Source organism: Thermobia domestica, chromosome 10, assembly GCF_964235325.1.
Source record: "Thermobia domestica chromosome 10, izTheDome1.hap1.1, whole genome shotgun sequence".
Taxonomy (NCBI): Eukaryota; Metazoa; Arthropoda; class Insecta; order Zygentoma; family Lepismatidae; genus Thermobia; species Thermobia domestica.
In genome coordinates this window covers 10,867,067-10,892,178 of record NC_137463.1, presented here as the reverse complement: position 1 = coordinate 10,892,178, position 25,112 = coordinate 10,867,067, and the positions used below count along the sequence as shown (strand labels likewise).

Below are 25,112 nucleotides of genomic sequence, written 5' to 3'. Positions count from 1 at the left end.
TTATTTCGGGAGGGGCCAAGACCAGTGTTCCTTTAAAAACTATGTTCCGGGGGGCACTGCTGGCACTATTCTATTTATTATTATTATTATTATTATTATTATTATTATTATTATTATTATTATTATTATTATTATATACATATTATTTTGGTCTACTCCGGGAAAGCAGTACCCCCCTAAAAACATGTCTGGAAGAAACACTGGCCAAGACTACCTAGTACAGTCGTTTGCAAACGACGTGCTACACCATCTGATATGAACAAAATTGGAAGTTTATCTCCTCATGAAAAGAAATTTAGTTATTCCTATTATTAACATGCTAAAAGACCTTAAAATAAAAATTGAAATTCACAATTATTAAGACGATATTTCGCACGTGATGTCTCAGTGCAGATTAAGAGCACTGTTCACGCATGGTGCGTGTGTGTGAGTTTGCATATTTTTAAAGTTACTGAACAAATAAGAAGCAATAGTGATTGTTTGGAAATTTGACCAAAATTTGTCTACAGCGCTCGTGTATAAGATAGACTAGGTTAGTTTCGGAGGGATTCTAGGTACCCGAACTCATAGCTGGTGCGCCACTGGACACCAGAGGGGCTTGGAAGAGGAACGGGTGTTCCCGGTGGCGATATCTACCCTCCCATATGTGTAGCAAAAAGTAACTGCAATCCCCAAAATGCCTTTATTCCTCGAGTTGTTCTCCCCTTAAGAAATTAAAGCTGGCGTTAGTGGTGTAAGTGATTAGAGGCTTACCTCTAGTGCGCATGAGCTTGGTGCGAATCTCGACAGACTAATTCAGACATTGCTGTGATACGTCAGTCAGTGGCGGATCTGGAAGGTAAAAATTGAGGGGCCAGCCAGAACCTCAGACTATGATAGGTATATCTTGAGTTTACTATAAACTGTCAAAAAAAAAAGCTTAAATTATTTTGTCACTAAAAAAACTGGGAGGCTAGTTGCCCCGGCCCCGGGCTAGATCCGCCACTGACGTCAGTGAGCTTATGTTTTTACACACTATTTCCATTTTATTTCATTGTTGCAATTTATATTTATCTTAAAATAGGGATGCAAATAACCACTCGCCCGGGGCGAGTGGTTCATCGGTGCAGGCGAGTTAGTATTATTTATTTCTAACTGTAAAGACTGGGATGTGGGATGGTAGCTGTTTTCTTGGGCGAGTAAAATTCTAAAATTTTGTTGCTTATTTTCATCCTTGCTTTAATCCATACCAAACAATAACTGCTTTCTTTTAGACAAAATAAATGAAATGAAATCTTTGAGTTTTACGTCCCACGGTTATGCCGGTTAGGCTAAAAGGACACGGTGATGATGAGTAACGAATGAAAATGTTGGAATGAAGAGAGTGGGAGGAAACGGGAGAATCCGAGGAAACCCACGCACACGGTGTTAGTCCACCAAAAAATCCACTTGGCAGGGCTGGGATCGAACCCAGGACCCCAAGCACAGAGGTGAACGCTCTACCACTGAGCCACCGCGGCCCCTTCTTTTAGACAGTTGTTGCCACATCACCATATTTTTACCGGACCCTACTGCCGAAACAAGACTTTTGTGGTTCAAGGTAAACATACGTTTTCGTCTTTCTACCTCTACCATTACTCCTCACTGAACATGGGGTGAGTTGTCTACTGTACGAGTTATTACCATCTGCTACTCCATAAAAGTAGCACTGCACACATTATATATACGTGAATAGGCAACATCACTCCCCGCTAGTCTAGTACACCAAAGGCGGCCACAAGCGCTAGCGACGTGATCTCGGGTTCGATTCCCGGTGGGATAGCAGGGAGCAAGATGGCCCCGTGGTAGACTGCGAATCTCTGGTTTGATTTCCGGCCAAGTAAAGGGGGCCGCGGTGGCTCAGTAGTGTTCACCTCTGGTGCTTGGGGTCCCGGGTTCGATCCCAGACCCCACCAAGTGAACTTTGTGGTGGACAAACACAGTGTGCGTGGGTTTTCTCGGGGTTCTCCCGTTTCCTCCCACTTTCTTCATTTCATTCATTTCTCATAATCACCGTCTCCTTTAGCCGAACCGGCATAACCGTGGGACGTAAAACTCAGATTTTTTCCGGCCAAGTAAGTTTGCGATGGACAACATTGTGTCCGTGGGTTTTCTCGGGGTACTCCTGTTTCCTCCAACATTCTTATTCTACTAATTGTTCCATCATTGTTCGCCTGTCTTAATTATCCGTCTCCCTTAGCCTAAAGAACATAATCATGAGACGTTTAAACTGAAAATTTTTCCCAGTGGGAGGGGCAAAAATTTAGTTCACTATTATTAGTTTTCACTGTCATCTGTAGCCTAATGAAAAATAATAATTATTTTTTCTAATAAAAACGTTTCTGGATTTATTGTACTCACTGAGATAATTATTGCAATTGGGTCCCCCCTTTATTTAGGGTTGCCTGGAAGCAGGGTTTGAAAAAACCTGGGTATTTTTGAAAAAACCCAACCCACCTGTGCCCATGTGGGGTTTTTCGGGTTTTATTGGTTTTTTCGGGTTTAATTGGGTTTTTTCGAAATATTTCGATCTCTTCGGGGTAAAGATGTTAAAATATGATTTACATTTCATGAGTGTCATTGTCACAACTTGCAACAACTTTCTATTCACTGCTGTTTTGAAAAAATGCCGCCATTTTGAAATTTTATATTGGATCGCCGAAAAAATCTATACAACAAATTTAGAATGTCTTGTGCTTCTACCCTCAAAATATCAACTTAAAAAGTCCGAAAATTGCACCTTGTAGCATGGATACCCGCTATTTTGAAAAATGACACCATTTTGAAATTTTATGCCGCCAAAATATATACAGCTAATTTAGTCTCTCGTGCTTCTACTTTGAAAATTTCAACTTGAAAGACCTAAAATTGCGCTTTGTAGCGTAGATATCAGCAACGGCGCAAATTTGTCTTCAACATTGAGGGGACGGTAAGACGGTGTATATATATATATATATATATATATATATATATATATATATATATATATGCGATGTACAAAATATTTATGAAGGCGAAAAACAATGCTGAGGAGGATTACCCATGTCGGTCCCGGCGTCCTCCACAGGGGGCATAAAATATGACGACATTATTATTGCTTTATAACTTTAAAATCCGACCGGCAACATTGAAAACTGTTTACAAGGGATGATCCAAATATGATCATTCCCTGTAAACAGTTTTCAATGTTGCCAGTCTGATTTTAAAGTTGTAAAGCAATAACAATATAGTCATATTTTATGTCCCCTGTGTGGGACAACATGGGTAGGGGAGCAGAGTTGTCTTCAACATTGAGAGGCGGTCAGATTTGAGGCTTATTCTGGGAGGTATCAATTTCATCCCACTTTCCTTTGTGACAGTTGGACACAAATCATCACATTTCTTCCTAAAAGACACATTTCTAATCGGATTATTGAGGGGGGCAGGTAATTGTTAATAAGATAATTAACAAAGGTAAGGCCTATAATTCATATTTTATAAAGTAAATGTTTCAAAATGTCTAAAATGAAATGAAATATCCTCCAGCGTAAAATAAATAGATTTATTGTTGAAGTATTCACTTTCGATGCCTTGTGGGTTCAATTGCGGGAATTCAGGACGGGTTTTCCCTGAAAATGCAGCTTGCATTACTGTACATCGAAACTTCCATTAATACTGAAGTTTGAATGCAGCACTTGAAATAGTAAGCATTACGTGGTCTGCGGAGCTCCGAGCATTAAGCTTCTTAATTTCAACAAGAAATTTTACGCTATTGCTAGTGTTGATTCTACAGAATGCTTATTTGAAGGCTAGCAATAAATGACTGAATTTAACTGTTGTTGGAAAACCAAATTTTACTGAATACTTTTGTTACCATCAAAGGTAAGAAATAATACTATTAGTTTTACTAATGTATTTACATATTTACTGTTAGTACCGACACCTATGACCTTAAACCCGTCAACGTATGAGGGATAACGTCCCTCGGCGGCGCCGAGTCAGGAAACACACTATTCACGGAAAGTATTTTCTAAAAAGTGTCGCTTACTTTACTTCAAATAGGCTATAAGCATAATCCGCACATTAATTTGTTCTACAATTATCTCAAGCTAAGGTGAGGTTATTTATTTATTTATTTATTTATTTATTTATTTAGTGCATTTAGGGCTTTATAAAGGTCTTATGTTGAATATTGTTGTCTATCTTAACATCTTAGCATGAAAGCATATAATTCGCCCAAAGAAAGTTTAAAATCTGATAAAAATAACTTTCAATGTGACCACCATAGTTGTACCAATAATACACTAACAAAAAAGTCAAAAACCCAGGTGGGTTTTAAGATGGTTTTTTTCAGGTGGGTCCAACCCGAAAAAACCCGGTGGGTTTTTTCGGGCTGGGCCCACTTGGGCAAACCCTGCCTGGAAGACGGGAGTTGAGACTATGTCGTCTCAAAAAGTTGTGAAATTGGGGCTGTTTCTGTTAGAAGACTGTGGGGCATGACTCGTCTCGTATCTTGTTCGGAAAATTATCTCGTCTCATTGTATTGGCAACAGTAACTCCTGTATGGAAACAGTACTAGCTTGTGTGTATCATACTGAACATAACCATTATGTGGGAGCAGCCGCTTTTAAGACATTGAGTTGATTTTATTTATAGTTGTATTCAGTATGTCTATTATTAATATTGTTTCTTCATTTATTTGTCGCATTCACGCCTATTCCTAATCTGTACCGTGAACTAATAATTTGCTTAGATTTAAATTTAGCAGTGCGGCTACAGAGACGTAGACCTACCGATTATAGATCTGAAGCACATGAGCTGCCACCAGGAATCGGACCCGGGTCTCCCGTGCCAAAGGCGCGTGCGGCAACCATGTAGTCACGAATACCATCTAATATTATTGTACACTCATGTCCAAAATGATTGTCGCATATCTATAACTTGTAAGAATATAATTTGATAATGATTTTGCAGGGTACTTTTAATACTGATACCGTGTGTATAATCGGGAAGTGTATATTTGTGGTAAATTTCACAGCAAAATAATTATAAATACGAAAATTAGAATGAGTAAAACAAAATGTTGCTAAATGGACAACAAAGTTTTATTTTCGTTTTATTGATCTTATTTACTGCTCTTTTGACATAAAATATGCCAGATAAGTAAACTTACATGTCTTTGCTGATTATACACATACTAACATTATAAGAAATACCGGGCGAATTCGTTATCAAATTATATTCCTACAACATATTTATAGACATGCGGCAATAATGTTGGACATGAGTGTACATTTTGCATTTGGAGTGTTGGAAATCTGTCTTTAAACGCAATATGCTCTCGTCGCAGATTGGCATTTATGACAACGCACAATAATCACGTTTCAGCCGTACTTGTTCGAAAGTAGGAAATCTATGCAGCACAATATATTCAATCGTAGAAAATCTTAATTCAGCTGAGCAAGCGAACTATAATAGATTCTCATTGTGTTTTGTTCTATTTATAACTAAAGAAAATTGTACTCACTGCCACCAAAGTTTGTTCAGTAATAGTAGTGGCTGTCTCTCGATAGGTTCTTGGGTAAAGAAATGAGTAATTATATCATAAGCTTAACATCGCGAGCAGTGATTTTTATTGTTACTCGTGTGTTTATATGTTTTAGAGCGTTGGAAGACTAATATGTTAGCGAGACTTTGTCATCTATATATGTGTATGTGAATGTAGTGTGTTGGAAACACGCTCAGTTTAATTGTGGATTCTAGCGGTAACAAGCAATTCAACCTAATATACCACTTCATCAGTATAACCACTTGATCAGTAGGAAAACTACAACTGGAGACATACGTTCATTGTTTTTAATGTTATTTTTTGTTAGTTTCTTGAAAGTAACTTATCACTTCTTTTTTGTAGTGACATTACATTGACAAACTACTTGCAGTTTGCCGTTGTTGAATAACGAAGATGTATAAAGCCAAGAATACACCTATCGCAATAATAAACGGGAAGGTCTAACTGTGAGTCACACTAATACTAGTAAAAAGTCGCGCAAATAGATGTCTACCTGCACTATCGCTTGACTTTATAACGTAGTTCTTTAGTAATTGTGTAAATGTGATATGGAATTCGGTGTAGTTGAGCAAACTCAAAAAGAGACAAGTTTGTTGCATGCAAACAATTGAAGATCTTAATTAAGCAGGATTTAAAAAAAATAATCCTGATAGTGGGAAAATATCCCTAAAGATTGTTTTTCACTCCTTAAAAGTTAAGATTTCAGTCTATAGAATTTATTCACTTTCTCTTCTCTTCTTTAGGACGGTGGCTGTGGTAGAATGTTTACCTCTGGTGCATAGGGTCCCTGGTTCGATCCCTGTCCAAGTAAGCTTGCGATAGCGAACATTGTGTCCGTTCGTTTTCTCGGGGTACTCCAATTTCCTCCCATTTTCTCATTCAACCAATTCTCCCATCATTCACTTGCTTTAACCACCATTTCCCTTAGCTTAAAGGCCATAATCGTGGGACGTTAAATTAAAATATTTTGTTTTCGAAAAAAGGTGCACGAGACTGGAGAACCTTATTTCCCGTCTCGTTTTGTCTCCTGGGCAACACTAGTTCTTGATCAATAAAGGAAGATTTTTTTCTCCTTTGTTTTTCGGTCTTAATGAAATGAATGTGATTTATTATCTATTGCTTAAAGAAAAAAAATATTTTTTAAAACAGTTCGATTTACTTATCGTTGTTATCTATAGGAATTATCATTTATACATACAATTTGCCCGTTGTAAAGGTTAAGTAAGGAGGAAGATCGACAATTAAAAAAAAAAAAAAAAAAAAAAAAAAAAAAAAAACCGGATAGTGTCTGCTTGACAGTATGGATTCTAGATTACCGTCCCTTTTTCCCCTTTACAGTTTAAGGTAGAATCCAAGCTACCGCAGTGCACTGAAATTGTAAGACTCTCCTACCTGGAATTGAACCCTTGATCACATGCACCAAAGGCACGTACGCTAGCCACTAGACAAGCGGATAGGGCGCATATACTGTATGCTATTATAAATACGTAAGTTTTTTTCGAAACTTTTGCATAGTGGAGAAATTTGACTTCCCCCAGCTACGGTATATATCAACTGAGCACCCAGATTTCTGGAGTACAAGAAAAAGTCTGGGAATAATGTCTTTAATGGCGTTTTGAGAGAGTCTGGCTTACTTTCTCAATGTATATTTTCCATTAATCTATAAAGTTATCCACGAAAATTCAGATCAAATGCGGGGACCGTAAAGCTTACAGACTACATTTTTGTTTACATTTTGGAAAAGGTATTAGTATGTAACATTGTATTAATCGTCAATTACTTTAGAACTCATGTTTTGGGCCTGTTTCTAACAGAACTGTATTGTGCATAGGAGCAGTTTCTCATTGTATTGCAGTTATGTATACCTTTGTCTTATAAATTTACTGTAATGATATTTAATAAAACTTTATATAAAATGTACTCTTTTTCTAAAAAAAAAAAAAAAAAAAAAAATACAATTTGATTTTGAGTTAACTTTCCTCATTGGTCTTTGTTAAATTTTCTAAGAAACTGTACATCCTTATTTGAAAAGTTATTCGAAACAGCCGAAATAAAAGGTTATTGAATATATATGTATAGTATACCAGATGAGAAAGATTTATTGTATTTTTCAAACTGTAATAAATGGCCACGGCGCTAAACTTTCTCGTCCCAATTTCTTTACGAAATATAATAAGATTTCGTCCAGAGAACTCACCTCTAAAAGTAAAGTAATCTTTTCGCTTTAAAGTACGGAATGACTTATGACATGTCATGTATTAGGGCTATTTATGAAATATTTATAAAGTATCAAAATCGTGCGAGTAGTTTTTCAGGAAATTAAAAAACTCACCTTCCATAATTAAAGTACCCTTTGTGGACTCTCATGTGAAGTGATTTATGCAGCATTTATATGGTTACTAATCAAATACTTATTTATGAAGTTATGAACAAAATATTTGAGTTATTTTTGAGAAAATTGTTAGTTTAGAAACACCGCCGAAGGAGTTAACGACCCCTTGCGGATTTTTTTCACAAGAAATGACTTATCCTGATATTAATAACACATAGTTTTATACAGTACAAACAAGATCGTCGGTGTCTTTGCACAAAATCAACGGAAAAGAATTCCTCCCAAGATTAAACCGCCACTTGTGAATTTTTAAAAGTAGGGGAAGGTGCTCTCCCTAGGGACAGTATGTACCTGGGGACACTGCTTCTACACTAGTGTGTACACAAACTGTGTTGTTGAATTTGTGTCAGGTAGGAAGTAAAAAATCCTAAGGATGTGGCAACATTGAAACAATTGCACACCGTGTAAGCAGTCGTGCGCGGGAAGGTGTTTTGAGTTTTTTGTGTCGGAAAGTAAATTTTTGTGATGATAGTTCGTTCTCATTTGTGAAGTTCAGACGTACGAGAGGGAGTCTGATTTTGTAGAAATAAATCTACATAGATTACTCCATAAAATAGCGCAAGTAAGTAACTTAATGGCTAATAACAAATCAAGTAATTAACGTTACGCTAAAAATTGGCACAGTCATGTACCAAGGGACACATTACCGTACGTACCTAGGGACACAAAAAGTATCTGTCCCCAGGTACAACGAGTGTAGTTTTGCATCGGGAATGTAAATTTTCTTTTAATGCAGAAGAAAATTATTTACTAAATATTCTTTCTCGTCTCGTTACAGATTATGCAATGCCTCGCAGTAAGTGTGGGAAGAAAGAAATGCACCCAGAAAAGAGGACGTCGAAGCAGCTGTACGTGAAGTTTTGTCGTAAAGGTCTTCAATCAGAAGTGCGGCAAAGAAATATCCTGTTTCAAAATCTGCCCTTAGTCGTCAGGTTACAGGATTAAAGGGCTACGAACGAATGGATGAATTCACCTGAAAACACCGGGAATCGAGTTACAATTTATGAGGTCGCCAAATTAGTTGGTAAAGCATACGAATTGAATTGGAATTTACTTTAAGAAGTGTTACTAGTGGGTTCAGAGTTACTGGGATACTTCCACTAAATTCAATATTTTTCAGAACCATGAATATGTGAGCCCAAGCGGCTTCAATCAATTTCCAGGTCATTCTCAAAGCAATCAGATCCAGGAATTGTCCATCATTTGCTCGGACGAATGTATGCCATTATCAGTTAGTTCTTGTCATCAGAAGACCCTGTGGTTACCTCAGAAGAAGGAAGTTCTGGAGTAACTCAATTGATGCTAAGACCTCTTTTGTCATGTGAGAGGGAAAAAAACGCCAAACGTTCGAAGGAAGGTAACTTCTAGAATGATTACAAACACGCCAGAAAAGCAAAAATTAGAGCAAGAACGCAAGAAGGTGACCAAAGTAGTTCGTCGTTTGACACCTAAAATGAAGAAACGAAAGGAATATGACAAGCAGCGAAGATGAAGATTTAAGTATTCTTTTAATTCGTCTGAAGATGAATTAGATTTAATCAAGAGCTTTTCTGAATTTAATTTTGAGGGCAATAGTAATACACGAGACTACATTTTAGTACAGTGTTCAGGAGAGAAAGAAACTAAACATTTCGTTGTAAAAGTTGTAAATAGAAAGGAAAATGATGTAGGTTTTGCTGTGAAAAACTTGAAAAAAAAAATAACAAAAACGGACACATTTGTCAGTGAAGAGGATTCAGAAATTTTCTTTCTTTCACCTGAGGATATCATAACAAAATTACCTGAAACTCAAAGAGTTGGCGGCACAAAAAGATCTATGAACCAGCTAAAGTTTTCGATCGATTTCTCAGGGTTCAATCTTGGTTGTGGACATGAACGTAATCCTACCGAACTTTGTTTTATCAGCTCGAGGCTAAGAGAAAGTTATGCAGTTCTGTGAATTTTCATCGTGACTTCATATGTAAATTCTTAGAGTGAATTTTAAACTCAAACTTTGATTTTCATCTTCCCAATTTGGTGTTATTATCCTCTATTGTTATAAAGTTTTCCCTCGCTCCCCTATTCGAACATTGAAGAGTTAAGATAAAACAAACGGATAAGGGCACAAAAGGAAAATATTGTTATTTTTGTTCTAGAAATGTAAAGAAAATTATCTCTTCACAGTTTAGGATGCAATCCAAGCAATCTACGATTAATCTATAGATTAAAGATAGCATATTATCTCAATTTTTAGAGCAAGGTATCTTAAACTTGTCATTCTAATCTTTGCAAAGTTTCATTCTAGTTTACAAGTATATATTGTTTATATCTTTTTTAAAAATGTATAATTTGTTTAATTAAGCATTTATCAATTAATCCTATCTCATAGCTACTCATTATATAGCCAAAATTTTAAATAACCATTGTTTAGGAACTTACTAATTCTATTGTATAACAAACTATATTACAATTAAGTTGTGTCCCTTGGTACAACGCTAGGTGTCCCTAGGTAAATCGTATAGATGTACCTGAGGACAAACGCACCACCTTCTTTAATTTCACGTTAGTGTCTACAAATATTGTTGTAACATTCTGAGAAAAATTTAGAATGTATAAAAAGCTTTGTGCATGTTCTCCTGTTTTTTATTTGCATGTATCATATAAAATTCTATTCCAAAAAAATCCGAGAAAAAATGTGTCCCTAGGTAGAGCACCTTCCCCTATAAGTGTTATGCTATATTGGCAGATTATTCATGAGAAATTTATTTGTGCAATATAGAGGTTATTGTGCCGAATTTGAATGCTGCCACTTACCTAGGAAGTGACGCGTTTCCACCATCAGTTGTGCTCGATTTGTACTGTAGGCCATCCGTATTGGCTATTGCACGACATCGAAGTTTCTGTTGCAGAACACTGCGTTGCAGCTAAACAATGGATATTTCATCCCACTTCTCTTTACAGACTTTCTACTGGCCGGAGACCGTGCGGATTCAACGATAGGACATGCCGTTTGAAGAGTCTGAAAGCACTTTCGTTCATTCAGCTGGCACCTGGACTACCACAATTCTACCTTCTTGTTCCATATGGCAATAGAATTCCAGCGATGTTTTCGCCGTGTGGCTGAATGCATTGTTTTGGAGCAGGTCAACCGGTTCATGTCGTCTTCTACAATCCACAGTGGCCAAAAATGACAATCTAGCCGGAAAAGAAGTCCGAAAACTATTTTCGTGATTCGAACGTCATACACCTTCTGATGATGTCACATATAATGGTCTTTATGTTTTCAATACTCTTGCTCACGAGAAATGAAGGCGCGATTAGGGCTCTCCAATGTTGACCTTTCTGTTTGAGTGTTCTGCATACTTTAAGCACCTCCGTGTCAATGTTTGTTTTTCATGTATGTGCTAGACGAAACTACGTGAAAGAATACATTTCCCAGCATTACTATTTCCCATACATATATTTACTTTGAACGTAGCTAATGTACAGTCACCACACTTACCTTTGCTGTCTACAAAATGCATCAACTTCGTATTCCGTTAAATGAACCTATAAAACGAAGCTTCTGTCTTCATGTAGAGTTACAATTCGAATGGCACTGCAAAACTTTTACAGTTGTTTTACTGAGATGTTCACTTTTAAGTTATCGAAATAAATATTGGCCCCTTTTCCTTATATATGTTTGCAAATGCAACAATCCGCACCTATGTCGATGATTTCGGTGATACGACGCGAGCTGTTCAACTTGCTACAGAACAACATAGAGACCAAGGGGACGCTTGCAACTTATGTCTGCAAGAAACTGGAAACAGACGATGCTGCAGAGAACATACATACTGAGCTGTGCACATGTAGTTATGTGAACATTATTCAATGATTTTTTTGTAACTGATGAAAGAAATGTTCCAGAACGAAAGACCGATTTTTTCAAGGTGTATAGTGACTGGCTTGATACACCGTTAAAATTTGCTCCAAAAGTGAGCGTTTTGTTCGAATGTTTAACTAGTACACATGGTCCATCAACATGAAAGGTTAGAAGATCCAAAAAAAATATTTGTTCAGTGTACAGAGAGAGGAAAGTAAATGAAAGTGAAGCCGTTAGTAGAATCACACAACCAGGAAGAAATATGTCTACTATACACTGCAAAATGTTCTCCAAACTTGGGGTCAGCGGGACGCAGCCTTCATTGTAAAACGGGTTACGTAAGCCAGTCGTTGTCGAGCCACAAAGATTAAAATAGCTTATAGATCCTCTATACTTCTTTCCAGTGCCATACACAGAAGAGGAGTATCAAACTTTATCTGCACATGGGGCTGTGATCCTAGTACTGGCCACAATGAATACAGATATTTGCGGATAATACGTTTCGCACATTTGTCACTTTATTGACACTAAAAGACTTCCCATATAGTTTTCAACACAATCCAAAATTCACCACTAGTACAAGGAGATATAGTCTGGTCGTACTATAAGGTACTATAGACACGTTCTCTAGATAATATTACATATTCAATTGGGTACGAATTACATAATTGGTTTAATGCCATCCCATTTATTGTGCACATCAGAATTTTTGCCTGCTAGATCCTTATTTTTGTCCACTATGCAATCCAGGGATTTCATGCTGGTACATTTCAGTCTGGACATGAGTGATAATACGCAGCATTGATTTTGAGATTTCGCTCCACCTTTCGGAGACGCAATTTGCTCCTGTATGAGAAACTATTCCACAGTCATAAACCCCTTTGGAAAACTCTGTGCATTGGGGAAGAACGTGCTTCGGCTCTTGGTATCACAAGAAGTCGGTATGTAATAGCATGAACTTCTCTGAGGTAAATGCACGCCTCAACAAAGGTAATAAATTCCCATCGATCACCTGCGAGATTACGTTAATACAGCCTCCTGCAGTTCCAGCCTCAGCCACATGGCATGATTTCAGGCAATGTACATTGGTCTTGCGAACGACCATGAGGCATAAATTTCTGTTTGTGATGTAGCATTTGCTGACCATTCCATGCTATGTGATGAGGGTGGAGGATTTTCGGAGATTACCATACGTCGAACAACACGCAATGGCAGTTGGGTCTTCTTTTTTGGGAGGTCGGTTTCTAGCTGCTCGCTTCGATGCGATGGGCCCAGGACTCTGTGCAGCATATTTCCATATAATACGATTCGCAGTTGCACGACTTACACGAAGATTGCATACTCACGATGCTCGATACCGTGAACTTAGCATCTGAAAGGGTCATAACGAACCTCTCCCAGAATCTGTTCAGTTTCGGCGGCATCAGACTACGCTCGAACACTCCAGTGCGTAACTAGCGAGACACTGTTTCTTGCTTCGAGGCAAGCTCACGGTGCTAGGTTGCGCATGCGCGATATAGTTGCAGACTGACTTCGGCTCAATATAAATGAATCAACTTCTTTATTAACATAATCGTATTTATTTTATTTTATTTTATTTTATTTTTTATTTTATTTTTTATTTATTTTTTAAATTTAATTTTATTTATTTATTTTATTTTATTTATTTATTTATTTATTTATTTATTTATTTACTAGCAGCGTTCACCCCGCTTCGCTGCGGTCACCCCGGAACGCAATAAACTTTGTTACTTAGATAATTTTTACTTTTTCGCTTTCAAGTGATATGATAAAAACCATAGAAGATTGCAGTAAATCTTAACATTATATCGCCTGTCATTTATGTTAACCCGCCCCGCTTCGCTGCGGTCATCCCGGTGCTGGCATATTGTAAAAGTGTCTGTAAAAATAAGCAAATCAATTAAAAAATTTTAAACAGAAGATTCAAGCTATTTTCCGCTGTATATCGCCTGTCATTTATGTTAACCCGCCGAGTGACACGGTCATGCGGGTTGCATATAAATACGTTTATTTTTACCTATGATGAACTAACAAAGGATTTGTGGACACCTGAATGGTCAATTATCTCAAGACACTGGTAATTGAAAATTAAAGTGATATGATACAAACCATCTAGGGTCCAAATCCTAATAACCCCCCAAAAATAAAAGAAATTGGTTCAGCCGTATTAGCGTGATGAGCGGACAAAGGATTTGTACGTTCTCTTTTATATATATAGATTTATGATCAAGAAAGTCGTTCGGAAAGAACTTATCCTTAACAGTAATATATCTGGTGTGAATGTTCCAGGTATTTGTAATCTTAATATGACATATATTATGTTTCGGTAATATCGTGCTTAACCCTTTTAACTTTTTTCGGTCGTTTTCGACCGATATTGTAGTGTCTTAAAGATTCGATTAAAAGAGAACCAAGAATGCTATTTAGTTCCGTTTTTTTTTTAATTTTCCAAGAGAGGAGGCATTCAAGAAAGCCTTGGAAGGGTCTATATGCTTCCGAGCGTCAGAACATAGGGGGGTATGACGTCATCAATTTACAAATTCCCTTTTTTTAGGGAGGCCTAACTTCAACATTTTTTGGTGAGCTTCTCTTTAATCCTAGAATCCTAATATTTTCCATAAACAATCAGTGTACCCATTAGTTTTTATGAGATTTTTTTCGGATCTCTTCGTCAGCATAGAAGGGGGGTTCAGAGGGACAAAATGGTAAAAAAAAAAGGATATTGTTTGACCAAAAATCTCACTTTCGCGATTCTTGCTCCACTCGGCTACATGATAGGGACATTTGAGTGCTACTTTCTGAAAGCCTACTCGATTCTGAAGAGAACGACGTATATCTTCATCCTACGATAATTAGGGACGTGTCAGGAAATTTTTGAAGTTTGTATAGTATCCTTGGGAAATTTCGGAAATATTCGCAGAAGAGGAAAATATTTGTCCCGCCCTTAGTATTGAAGATAGGAGATTGGTATTTGGCACACATAATTAGTACCATAAGTAACATTTTTTAAAGTGATTCCAGATCTCTATGTTAACCCAGGGCCGCGCCAGAGGGCCCCAAAACGGGAAAAAGGGATTTTTCTCCAAAAATCCCTATTTTCCTCATTTGTAACCTCCTTAGGAACGTCCTAGGGACATGCTGGTGATACCATCTAAAAGCCTACTCTATTCTAAAGAGAACGACGTATGTATCATCGTACTACGATAATTAGGGACGTGTCAGGAAATTTTTGAAGTTTGTATAATATCCTTGGAAAATTTCGGAAATATTCGCAGAAGAGGAAAATATCCTGAATTTTTCCCGTCCTTAGTATTGAAGATAGGAAATTGGTATTTGGCACAAGTAATTAGTACACTACGTAGTATTTTTGAAAGTAATTTCCATATCTCTATGTTTACCCAGGGCCGCACCAGAGGGCCCCAAAACGGGAAAAAAGGGATTTTTAAACAAAAATCCCTATTTTACTCAATTTTTCCCTCCTTAGGGACGTGAAGGTAATACAATCTGGAAGCCTACTCTATACTGAAGAGAATGGCGTATGAATTGTGATCCTACGATAATTAGGGACGTGTCAAGAAATTTTTGAAATGTATATAGGGTATTCTGGGACATTCTGGGAATATTCGCAGAAGAGGAAAATATTTTTCCCGTCCTTAGTGTTGAAGATAGGAGATTGGTATTTGGCCCAATCAATTAGTACACTACGTAGTATTTTTGCAAGTTATTTCTGGATCTCTATGTTTACCCAGGGCCGCGTCAAAGGGCTCCAAACCGGGGGAAAAGGAATTTTTTCAACAAAAATCCCTATTTCCCTCAATTTTTCCCTCCTTAGGGACGTTCGAGGGACATGCGGGTAATACCATCTGAAAGGCTACTCCATTCTGAACAAAACGACGTATGAACCATAATTTTACGGTCATTAGGGACGTGTCAGATTTTTTTTTAATTTGTAGGGTGCATTGTAGGGAATTTTTGGTACACATGGGTAAAAAAAAATTTCCCGCCCTTACTATTCAAGACAGGAAATTCGAATTTGTCACAAGTAATTAGTACACTACGTAGTATTTTTACAAATTTTTGGAGGTTTAGGCGCAGACCCGGTAGAGCCTCAGGGGGCCCCAAACTTTGAAGAAATTTTTTTTGGGGGCAAAAAATCCCGATTTTCCCTCAAATAATTCCCTTCTGGTACATCATAGGGACATGTAAGTAGTACCATTTGAAAGGCTGTTCCATTCTGAGAAAAACGAGGTATGAACCATGATCCTAGGGTAAATAGGGATGACACTGTCGTTGCTTATCTGAGACTCAAGAAAAACGCCGAAAAAGGCAAGAATTTAAAAGGGTTAAGGGAGGAATTATAAACCGGAACCCCTTTTGCGTGCGCCACTACGAGGAGCCAATGCCCAATACTTCATTTGGCAACCTGTATCACCTTCTTTCAAAACAGAATCAGTTTATATTCTCGTACCTCTCCCGCCACAAATTTGTCCTGTCAATCAAAAGAGAATGCATTCTTTGTTATGAACATTATTTTAAAATATTTATGCTGAGTTTTCGTTAATAGGTGGTAGCGTTCTTAAAAACATAATTATAGTGTGTTCGATTATGCTATTTTCAATGCGAAGGTAAAATTCTTGTATGGGTATCCCTGTGGTAAAGGATACGATCCAGTAGAGTTAGGATTATGGTTTGTTCCAACAGCGTAGACAGTTGTTTATCTATTTTTGATCCAATCCAGTTTTTGCAACTTCAGAGTAAACACAGGTGTTTCTTGTTCTATACATTCTCCAGCTCCTAAATTGATTTCTGCACGTCATTCCAGCTGTTCACTCAGTACAAGGTCTGTTTTAAAAACATTCCAACCTTGAGTTGAAATAACACTGAAGGTTTAATGTTTGTTTCTTCTGGAAATGAGATTTTCAGGTGAGGATTTAATATTGTCGCTATGTATCCATGGTTGCATACGTATTACGGGTCTCCCCGCCCCCTAAGAACTTAGACAATAAACGATATTAACCCTTTTAGGATTTATGATAACTTTAGTGACCATTGCGTATTATTGTCTTTGACCACTTATTTAGGTCCTATAATAGGCATTTAAGTCTTTATTATTATTATTATTATTATTATTATTATTATTATTATTATTATTATTATTATTATTATTATTATTATTATTATTATTATTATTATTTGACAAGTCAAGCATAGACCAAAGAACACTTCAGATGCGTTTTGGAACCGTCTTGTCGATGCCAAGTAGGCGCGGAGGGGTATGACTTTTCTTAAGGCAAATTTCAAAAAAATTCACACCCTTAGTTTTCAAGATATCAGATTGAAATTTTGCATACGGATTATGTGGATCTTTAAGTATTTCTCATTTATTTTGAGATCACTACGTGAAGCCAGGCCCGGGCGCGATGGGCGCAACTATTCCGAGGGGGTCATTTTTTAAAAAATCCGGTTTTCCCGAATTTCCCGGTTCAGATGTGTATGATACTGATATGTGAGTGATACCATTGGAAAGGACGCGTGATACTGAAGAAAACGGCATTTGAACCATTACTCTAGGCCAGATACTAATTGCGAAGTAAATTTTTAGAATGTACCAGGGCTAGTCAAGAAAGACTTGGACTGATTTTTTTTCTAGGCAATTTATTATTACTCAGCAACAGGCACATGATCCTTTTCAAAGTAGTCCCCGCCCATTTGAATGCACTTTTTCATTCGAGTCTTCCAGTCCTCAAACACGTGTCGCAGGCCATTCTTTTTGAGAGGTCCTTCAAAACCGCCTCCGATGCCTTCAGAGCCTCGGAATTATCGGAGAAGCGGCGTCCACGCAGTCTGGATTTTAGGGCAGGGAATGGAAAAAAGTCGCACGGTGCGGTAGGCGTCTCCACCATCCTCAAACCTTTGCAACAGCTCCCTGCAAGTCTCCACTCGAACGGCCTTCTGCTCTGGTGTCAGGAGTCGCGGAATCCATCGCGCACACACTCGGCTCATGTGGAGGTGGTCATGCAAAATTTTGAAGGCACTGCCATGAGATATGCGTAGTGCGGCTGCCAGATCGTCGATACTGATGCGGCGATCTTCTCTAACAATGACTTCTGCCGTGTTAATGTTCACCTCAGTAACAGCTGACGCTGATACACCTGGTCCACCAGCTTTCGTGATTGTCATTCGGCCCTCTTTAAACTCTTTGAACCACCAGAACACGGTACTTCGTGACAGAGCGTCATCTTTGTAGGCTGCTCTCAACATTCCTAGAGTTTCTGTTGCACTTTTCCCCAGGCGATAGCAGAACCGTATAGCTGCAAATTGTTCATCTCGTAATAACTCCATTTCTTCTACAGGCGGCGCAGAACATCACCTGCAATAAAAAGTCGTGGTTACCAAACATGCAATGATTCCTTAACAACATTTTATATATATGCACAGCAAGACCCACCATACTTGTATGCCAAACTATGAAGCTCCAGCGTTAACAGAACTGCCGGGGAAAGAATCAGTCCAAGTCTTTCTTGACTTGCCCTCGTATATATAGGCGACCTTCACATTTTCCTTTTTTCTGCCCTTTGTTTTTTTTTTTTTTTCAAGATATCAGATTGAAATTTTGCACACGCATTGTGTTCCAGTTTTCCCCGATTTTCCCGTTTTTGGTGTACAATACAGACAAGCGAGTGGTACCATTGGAAAGGATGCTCTATTCTTTAGGAAAAAAAAGAAGAACAAGAAAAAGCTGAACTAAAATATACGCTTCAGTATTAAAACTCATACGTAGTTTTCGAGAAAAAAAAATTGTAAACGTAAAAATTAATGCTGTACGAGAACCACACCACCAGTTAGGGGAGACCGGGGATGATTGGCACATTTTTGGGTTTTGAAGTATATCTTCCGAACTACTCGTACGATGTATAACAAATGAGTATGGGAAATATCATTGCTCATTCGTCTATCACGAACGAGAACTACAAGGAGTTTGTTTGCCAGTAAAGAGATATGAGCACAAATTCAGCCATGTCAGCCGTTTCAACTTGTCTCATATACGGGGCTGATTGACCCAAACTAAAACTCTTTTCACTTCCGGCATTCTATTGTTTTTTTTTTTTTTTCTTATGACTAATGATTGAAGTTAGTTCCTCCTCAGTAATGACGCACTCAATGGAATTAAGAGCGCACAATGTCACAATTCGTGGCACGTTTGAAGAAGTTGCTATTTAGCGAATGAAATGCAACGAGATTGATGCTCGTGACGAAGGAAGTAGTTGTTTGAAATGCAAGTCGTTGCCATCCATCCTTATGTATTACATGTTATGTATTCAATTCAGAAACAAAGCTCCCCATTGTCTTTGAATGCAATGAGTTAGTAGCTTGCGAATAGGTCAACAGCGTGCCATATTCAGATTGCTCTAGTCGCAGCGTGCCGTGTTTATTGGTTTATATTGACTCGTGACTGTGGTTCACAATGTATGAACAGCGTACAAGAGAATTGTTTTTAAATTCAATTGCATTTGTTTTTAATTGGCTGCCTTTGTTTTCTCTATATCGATTAAGAATTGACGTGAATGTGACCGCGATTCAATTGCAATCTATTGATATGTTCACAAATTATACCTTTCAAGAAGATAAATTAAAGACTCAGAATGCAATTGTTTTATATACAAGAAGTTATACGAGGCGTGTTTTCTAAGTGAGTACAGTTTTGAAGTTCGGCCACTGCAGTGCTGTGGTCGTCTTGCTGCTTATGTGACGTTGTGTACCTACGTCCGTTGGCAAGACACAAATGCCATTACGGAAACATTCCCCGTGTTTTCGTTTGTTTGTAGGTAGTTAAAATGGTTCCGCCGACTGTGAAATACGCGCTGTGATTCGTTTTCTTAAGGCTAAAGACGCGAAAGCGGTTAAAATAATACATAGCCAGATTAGTGAAATGTATGGAGAAGACATTGAGCGATGAAATGGTACGGAAATTCGTTAGAGCTTTTATTTTCAAGAGGAACGAAGTGGACAACCCTCTGTCATCACTGAAGACTTGGTGCAGAAAATTGACGAAAACGTGAAGAACAGACGCTTTTACGATTTCGTCGTTAGCTTTAAGTTCCCTCAAGATTCAAGGTCAGCACCTCGACGACGACGATGGGGTCAAAACGGCTATATTGCAATGATTTTCAAATCAGGCTGTAGACTTCTATGAAGATAGTATTCAAAAGCTTGTTCCGTGATACGTTAAGTGACTTAATATTGGTGGGAACTATGTAGGACAGTAGATTCAGGTACAGACTTTCATGTAACAATAAAATTGGGTTGTTACGAAAAGTATACTTGTTTATTATTATTATTATTATTATTATTTCAAAATGGTACTTTAAAAACACACCTCGTAGATACATTATCTTCGAGATGCAAACTAACATATTACTAGCATACTTTATATTACAGTGACAAATATAGTGTGCAATCCAAGCATTTGACTTCAACCAGCCTTTTTTTTTCTTTTTTTGCAACAGGTGTATTGTGAAGTTTTAGAACTTAAAAATGAATTTTATGCCGTCGAGAACGGCTGTAACTCTATACTTCATACGATATATATATATACTATTACTACTAAATCCCAGCTCGCGCCAAGTGAGCTTTGTGGTGGACATGCACTGTATGCGTGGGTTTTCTCGGGGTTCTCCTGTTTCCTCCTACTTTCATTCCACCCCTTCATCCTCAGTCTCCTTTAGCCTAGTCCGCATAAGCATGGGACGTAAAATTTAGATTTAATTTCATTTTTTTTCACTCTTACCATGAAACATTTAATAAAAAGTTAGTCAATTTTGAGATAGACTGCAACAGTAAATGCCTGTAACAGCAGCAACACTGTTCAGTTCTAACCTGTTTGTGTCGCGATTCAATGGCGCTTAGTGAATTGTCAGTTCAGGGAAGCACTGCCCTGAATTGATACTAAGTATAAATCCTCATGCGTAGTTTCCGAGAGACAATAATTTTAAGGCTAATCGTAACAAAAATTGATGCTGTATTAGTGTATTACCATGCCGTCTACTAAGATGGAACTGATATTGAACTATCACTGAACTTTTCATAATTGACACTAATGAGATGACAATACACCAGGCGTGCACCCAGAAATTTTTGTTGGGCGGTTTCCAAGCTTCTTTTGGAGGGGGTACAATACAAGTCACTACGTCTATATAGTATTGAACGTAGGGGCTAAAAGTGAATCTGAAAAGGTAGGAGGACCGATGACGTCAAGCAGTCCCCCGGGTTTGTCTTTGCCTATTGTAATTTTTAGAAAGTGGAGGGACAACATAAATATTTTTGGAAGTAGGGAACGGCGTCCTCCCGCGTTCCTCCGCACTGTTACCCCTGATTGAACGGTATTCTGCACCTGAAAAGTTGATAAGTGTTTTACAGTTACAATTGTAAAATACTTCCATCTATATTTTCAGAAAGAAACCATAAAACTAGATTGCTTTTATAAAAGAAAGAAAAATGAAATGAAATCTTTGCTTTACGTGCCACGATTATGACGGCTGGGCTGAAAGAGGGGGCGATGATGAAAAATGAATGAAATGGTAAAATGTAGAAAATGGGAGAACCCCAAGAAAACTCAAGAACAAGATGTTTGTCCACCACAAACTTCACTTGGCTCGAGCTTGGATTGAATCAAGGACCCCATGCTTCTGAAGTGAACGCGCTACCACTGAGCCACCGCGGCCCCGAGTACAGATGAAGTATAAGATCAATTTTTTTATGCCACATCAATCATTTCCCTGTTTTTTTTAAAAAGTTGTAGTTTTATTGAGAGTATATATAAATTTATGTTGTTACGAAATTTGTGGGAGGGGGGGGGGGGATCGGGACCTCTGCGTGGGTGCGCCCCTGTAGTACACAATATGGTTAACGAGGTATTAACTCTTGAATTTTATTTTGTCATGAAACATATCCGTCGATAGATCTCATCGGCCGAAAGAGAATGACATGTTTGAGGATTAATTATCGTTCGTAGTTTCCGAGATAATAGAGAAAAATAGATTTTTATGGCACTAAAAGGGATGTCTTTGTTACCAACCGTATTCCCCTGAAGCAGATTATTTATCTATTTATGCCCATTGTTGTTTTTCTTCTGAAGATCACGCACACTTTTAAAATGAAATAAAATGAAATTTGTAAGTTTTACGTCCCATGGTTATACCGGCTAGGCTATAGGAAACGGTGATGATGATAAATGAAGGAAATGGTGGGAGGAAACTGGAGAACCCCGGGAAAACTCATGCACACAGTGTTTGTCCACCACATTGCCCATTTGGTGCGAGCTAGGATCGAACCAAGGCCACCTGCACCAGAGGTAAACGCTCTACCGCTGAGCCTCCGCGGCCCCGTCACACGTTTAAGTGTGTAGTACTGCTAAAAGTAATACACATATCCCATTCCCACTCCCAAATCTAATGCCATAAACTCCATTCTATTTGAATCAACCACAAATTTGACTTCGTTGAAACTTTAACATCCCTTGTTAGCAGCGAGGTTATGCAACAAATGCACCTACAGTTTAATGTGGGATGCTCTCTCGCCGGGCTCAAACCCGTCTCTAGCACCAAAACGAGATGCATAACAATTTCACCAGAAAAGATCTCCATCCAACCAATTTATATGTACATTATTATCTTTACAAAAACTTGAGCACAAGGCAGTGATTCCCTGGCCAGAAAGTGAGAACACGACATATTGTTTTCTAAATTAGAAAGTGGACCTGCTTTAAGACACAATACACTTATAGCCAGAAGCGAAAAACTAGATTACAAGTGTTTACTTATTTGGAATTGAAATGTCTGCTAAACGGAAGAGGAAATAAGTTCTATCGTGTACATTCCTAGATACAAATTGAAGGTATTTCGGCATGTACAGTATATCAGTTGATGTAACCACAGTAGCCCATATGGAGTACAAACACTGTTTCATTCAATTTATTAATTCTAGTCCAACGTGTCTTTGAACTTTTGATGTGAGCATAGGCGGATCCAAGGAAGGATGGGTCTTCACGGATTTCCTTTCTGGACAAGGGAATTCCATAGTTTTACCCTTGGGTTTTTCACAATCCTGATCTAATTACACGATGCAACTTTAAAACGATCATAACAAGCCAACAATCTTGCAAGCTAATTTTTTAGCTGTGTATAATAATAATCATAATCCTTAATCCATATTCACAAGTTAGTGTAATTTTATGGAATTATTTATTTAAATAACTGTCTTTTTTTTAGTTAAGTCACTCATTTTTTACTAAAATTATTCTCAGATGTTCGAGATGTTTAATTGAAAGTGTTATTCTAATATTTTTGTCTCTCCAATATTTGGTTTGAGTTGGGTAGAGTCCTATGGTAGAGTTCGAAGTTGAGGAAATCATGATTTTATAAAGAAGCCTTTGCAATTGGAAAATAATTTTAATTTAGTAGCCTGTGTTCTCTTGATTGTCTTTGACGCTTATGAGAGCTATTGCATCTTGAAAAGACTTTGTCATTTATAAGTATCAAGGAGTGAGTACCCCCTTAAAAAAAAAATAGTATTTGGCACCATCTCGATTGTTTGTTGATTATAGTGTATGTAAGTGTTTTAACTCACACGTTAAAATTTTAAATGTTCCTTAATATAAACGTATTAGCTTCTAAAGATTGCGCTAACAGGCGTTGATGAAATGTTCATAAACAGACATTAAGTGATATTTAACGATCGTTTGTGAAACTCGTGTCAGGTTAAGTCACATGTGAAATCAATGTAACTGACATGGTGTTACTTGTGTATGTATTGCAAACGCCGGAAGGCGGCTCGTGCATTTTTCGAAATGGAACGAACGATGTAACCTTCAGAATACTTGGTCATTTCAAGGTTGAATGTTGTAATAAAATAAATGTGTTTACCAGTAATCATCATGGCAGCACTGTTTCAGTTCAATTCATATAACACAGTTTATGGAGCTAAACTTTCTATCCACTTGACGCAACTAATATGTAACACACACATTATATATATATATATATATATATATATATATATATATATATATATATATATATATATATATATATATATATATATATATATAATATAAATATATATATATATATATATATATATATATATATATATATATATATATATATATATATATATATAATACAATCTTTTAGAAATGATGCTTGTTTTCCGGTCTAATTCCGTTATGTATCATCCGTATTAGATAGTTTATATGCTCTGATATTTACAAACAAATGTACATGTAAATATCCCTTTGTATGCGACACCAAATTATTTTGTAATCAGAATTGCCGGTAAATAAACTTGTTAGAAACAAGCTTATTTATTGTCGCAGTTTGTTTGCGTAAGTTCATTTATATATATATATAAAATAAAGAATATTCTTTTGAATTATATATTTTACATATAATATTATACATGGGCGCCCGAAGGAGAGGGCAAGATGGGGCCCGAGCTCCCCCTGGCTCACGAAAATGTATTTAATTCCTTAAGATTTTCCTGTATTGAATTTCTAAAGATTTTCTATGAATTAAAAAAAATACCAAACGTAATATAGCAACCTGGGATTTGAGCCCCCCTAGAATATTTTCTTCGGGCGCCCATAATATTATACGATAAATTTTTTTTTTTTTTTTTTAATAAATTAGTAGAAAAATGTTTATCATTCCTTGAGAAGTCTACATTTTCTTAGATGATAGAATATTTTTGCATGTATATAGCCGATGTAAATTTCCTGGAGATGTCATGTTTGTTAAATGTGATTTTCGTTTATCGAATAAATGGTGACATGTCTTTTACAAATTCATATCTACTCCGTTTCTCAATCCTGTTTTCGTCGTTAAGACAGGGACTATTTACGACAAATTAAAAGAAAAGCAAATAAATAAGTTGTGTGTTCATTTGCCATGAAATCAGAACACAAAACGAAACTTGAGCTCCTTCGTCGCTAAGCGCTTAGCGTACGCGCCTTTGGCGTGGGAGACCCGGATTCGATTCCCGGCCGGATCTCATGTTTTTCAGTTTCCACATTAATCAGTAGGTCCCGTCTTATATAGCCTCGCTACTGAAAGGGACGTTAAAGTAAAGTCAACTCAATAAAACGAAGCTTCATGCCGAAAAACAAAAGCGTAGATAGAAACATAATTTCTTACTTTTCAAATCCAATTCGATTTGAGCTCTTTCAAACGAAGTAAAATCAGATTTTCATATTTTAAATATATCTTAGGGTTTCTGTAAAAATTTTAACGAAA

General features: G+C 37.3%; 1 protein-coding gene across 4 annotated transcripts in view; it reads left to right on the top strand.

The window, feature by feature from the left end:
- Positions 1-25,112, top strand: part of LOC145662281 (LITAF domain-containing protein) — a 123,017-nt gene that overhangs the window by 35,389 nt on the left and 62,516 nt on the right. The window lies entirely within an intron of this gene.